Source organism: Drosophila ananassae (genome assembly GCF_017639315.1).
Source record: "Drosophila ananassae strain 14024-0371.13 chromosome Y unlocalized genomic scaffold, ASM1763931v2 tig00000106, whole genome shotgun sequence".
Classification (NCBI taxonomy): domain Eukaryota; kingdom Metazoa; phylum Arthropoda; class Insecta; order Diptera; family Drosophilidae; genus Drosophila; species Drosophila ananassae.
In genome coordinates this window covers 323,645-327,302 of record NW_025319066.1, presented here as the reverse complement: position 1 = coordinate 327,302, position 3,658 = coordinate 323,645, and the positions used below count along the sequence as shown (strand labels likewise).

Below are 3,658 nucleotides of genomic sequence, written 5' to 3'. Positions count from 1 at the left end.
ACGTTTTGCAAGGTGATTTGGTTTCCGCAGCTGGTAATATTGACAACTCCTTTGGCTGTAGCGTAGATAAACTCTCCGCGTTTGGCAATCTCGATGGGCACATTTGATTGGAAATGGTCATATTTGGAGAACAATGCTGTGTCATTTATTAGGTGGTCTTATGCTCCTGAGTCTAGTATAAACTCAGCCTCGTTTGTATTTGAATTGGAAGTTGCATTTCTCAACATGAAGGCAAAACTACGCTCTGGTTGGGTTGCTGCTGCTGTTGCCATCTGAGCCTGCCCTTCCTTTCTTTTGTTTACGTTAGAATTCTGATTTGGCTGTCTTTTCAAAAAGAAACAATCCTTCTTTAAATGTCCTGGCTTACCACAATGAAAACATTTTGGTTTCGGTTTGAAACTTGGCTTAAAAAATTTTTTCTTAAACTTTTGCATTGGATTATTGTTAAATTTTGCATATTTGAACTCCTTGTTACCTACTGCTTGCAAGACTTTAGTACTCGTATCCTTACTAATATTCCGAAGCTTTATTTCTTGGTCAAGAAGTCGTGTTTTTACAAAAGCCAATGTCAAGTTATCTTCTGATAGAGTCTCTATTGCCTTTATAACACCATCAATTTCCATCAAAATGGGAAATTTTATCCATATCATCTAATTTTGCTCCTGATGCGATAAGTTCGGTAATGAGGTCATCAAATGAATTAAAATGATTCAGGAGTGAAGTGTCACCTTTTAACTCCATGGCTAAAAGTTTTTTTCGCAGAGATAGTTGTGATGCCAAGCTTCTTCTCTCGTAAATTGCATCTAAATTTGCAAAAATTTGCTTAGCAGTGCTCTCACTGTTAGTGAAAGATAGAAATGCATCACTTAGGTATTCAATTATTAAACCTTTTGCATTTCGTTCTGCCTTTTTTATCTCATCAGTCACTTTTTCATGCGTTTCATCTATAACCTTCAGAAGATCATGCTCTTCCAGCAACGCTCTCATTCTAAACTTCCATATTGAATATTTCTCACCGTCAAACGGTTTGATATTTCTTTTCCCTTTATCCATTGTAAGATTCTATCACACAAAAGCAAATTTCACAGCCACAATTTCCAGCAACTTCTTACAGCAATAACGTTTCTCAACAGTAGTACTATCTTGTAACACCGTCCTGCCGCTACGTGGTGATTTGCGGCTAATTTGTCAAAGCGTTTCCAGAAAAAAAAAACTCGCGAATTGATTAAATGTATATAGGTATGCTTTACTTATTCACTGTAGTTGTGTCTGGGCCCATAACCTATTGGTTTTTGTTAATAAATAAGTAATACAATTAAGTATTAACCAGAAACCCTCAATGAATAAATAAAACACACAATAAAGATTTTATAAACCACACGCTCTCAATGCCAGAAATGAAGTGAAGTAAAATGTCAAGAGGACAAGATATCAACAAATAGGCGAGAAACAAGGAACACATTAATAGTGTGTATACACTTGCTACATCCTTACATTCAAGTGAATATATAGCATAACTGTCTATGTTACTTTTGCATATTTGAATACGCAAATTTCAATAGCCCCCTTTTTTATATTTTCCATGAAATACTGTTGCCATGGTAAGGGCCCTTTGCGTTTCTTGGAGGGTGTCTAACATCCAAAACTGTTCGAGCAGGCTCTCGATTCTTGGTTCTTCGATGGCTGATATGGCATTGTTCATGGGTGGATTGGTTTGTACCATAGAGCTGGTTGATGCTGGTCCGGATATAATACATCCTAACGGGGTTCGTTGAAGTAGTGGCTGTCCTTGTCCTAGGTTTATATGTAGCGGCTCGATGATTTGTGGGAGATATTCTGCCCCGAGCAGCAAATCAATACCTTGTGGCTGATTGAAGGTGGGATCTGCCAAACGATGTTCTGGTGGAATATTTTTAGGGCGCAGAATTGGCTCAGATGGTTAATTCGTCATGACTTCTGGTAGTATATACGCCACTACTTGTGTTATGAAATTAGTGGTTAATGAAAACATATTTAACACTGCTCGGGAGTTCGCTCGTTTTGTCCCTCCTATGCCGATTATGGTAATGTCGATTGGTGCTGATTGAACTCCGAGTTTATCTGCCAGTTTCTGAGAGATTAAATTTACTTGTGATCCGGAATCGAACACCGCGCGTCATTTGTGTCTTGCTTCGGTAGGACCTTGGACTTCCACTTGGGCGGTCGCGAATAATGCATATGGTGTTGAAAGTTGGATGGTTGAGGATGCGCTTGTTCGCGTAGATGTATGGTGCAGCATTGTGTGATGATTCTCTTTGCACACATGACATGAGAACCTAGATTTGCATGAGTTGCTGCGGATAAACAGTTTGTGCAGGCATTAATCCTTGTTATTTTATGTGTCCTTTCACTTGTAGTCATGTCTAAAAATCCTGGGCATGTTTCAAGTCGATGATTGACATGGGTGCTGTTGTGCTATTAATAGTTTTTAATAGCGGCCAAATGAATTAAAATTCCAGAGTTCAATTTTCAATCCAATTTCAAAATTTATTCTCGAGGGTTCAACTCTAACCCCAACTTGCAGTCGCTCAAATCAATAACAAAATTACAAGTGCAAAGCTTAGCAATATGAATTTAGCAATATGAACGCACACAAATGCAAGATTTGCTAGTGCGCAGCAGCTCTACAAAAAAGCTCCCCAAAGCGCATTCGCTACAAATACCAGCAAAGCGCATGCGAACGGGGGAGAAGTAAACAAAACCAGAATTGCCGATAACCCGCCGCCGCTACTCAGATTTATAATATATGTAGCTTATTTTACGCAGCTTCGCCCTTTTCTTCTTGGCTCAACAACCTCCCCCCGTTGAAGGCTGGGTCTTCAACCGAATCCTTGACAGGCAGCAGACACAACCGTGACACCGCACGCTTAGTCATTCCAACCGCTGTTTTGAGAACGGCTACACGGTTCACTCCGTCACGCCCAGGAACCAGCTCCAGTATCCTGGCCAGAGGCTACCTCATTGGGGGTAGATTTTCATCCTTCACCAGGACTATGTCTCCAACAGCAATTACAGGGCCAGGGGTGCGCCATTTGGAACGCTGCTGCAACAGCGTGAGGTACTTTCCTTCCAACGATCCCAGAAAACCTGCTGCAGGAAGGACACTCTCTACCACCCATCCAGCCGATTAAAGTTTAGCGCAGTAAGGTCCGGCTCGATGAATGTTGAAGGCGGTCCGCCATTTAAACAATGAGCCGGCGTCAGGACATCTAGATCCGCAGGATTCTCTGAAATCGACACAAGGGGCCGAGAATTAATAATTGAGGCGATGCGACACAACAAAGTCCTTAATTCCTCGAAGCCAAGAACTGCGGGACCAACTGCGCGATAAAGATGGTGCTTAGCCGTCTTCACTGCTGCTTCCCACAGACCACCAAAATGGGGAGAATAAATCGCCACTCGATAGACTCAGACAGGCAAAACTCGTGCAGAGAAGCCTGATGATCCTGGCTGAGGAATCTTCGCTTTAACTCAATTAGCTCATTCTTGGCTCCCACAAAATTGGTGGCATTATCCGACCATATCTGTCTGGGTTTACGTCGCGTACAAATAAAACGTTGGAGGGCGCTCAGAACCGAAGCGGTGGAAAGGTCCTTAACCAACTCCAAGTGGATTGCCT

At 41.7% G+C, this 3,658-nt stretch overlaps 1 long non-coding RNA gene across 1 annotated transcript; it reads right to left on the bottom strand.

Moving 5' to 3' along the window:
* Nucleotides 1-437: 437 nt before the first annotated feature.
* Nucleotides 438-1,555, bottom strand: LOC116655681. The gene is made up of 3 exons (XR_004310747.2): nt 1,359-1,555; nt 729-1,282; nt 438-662 (listed from the first exon to the last, which is right to left on the bottom strand). It is a non-coding gene; the product is annotated as an uncharacterized LOC116655681 (long non-coding RNA).
* Nucleotides 1,556-3,658: the final 2,103 nt, after the last annotated feature.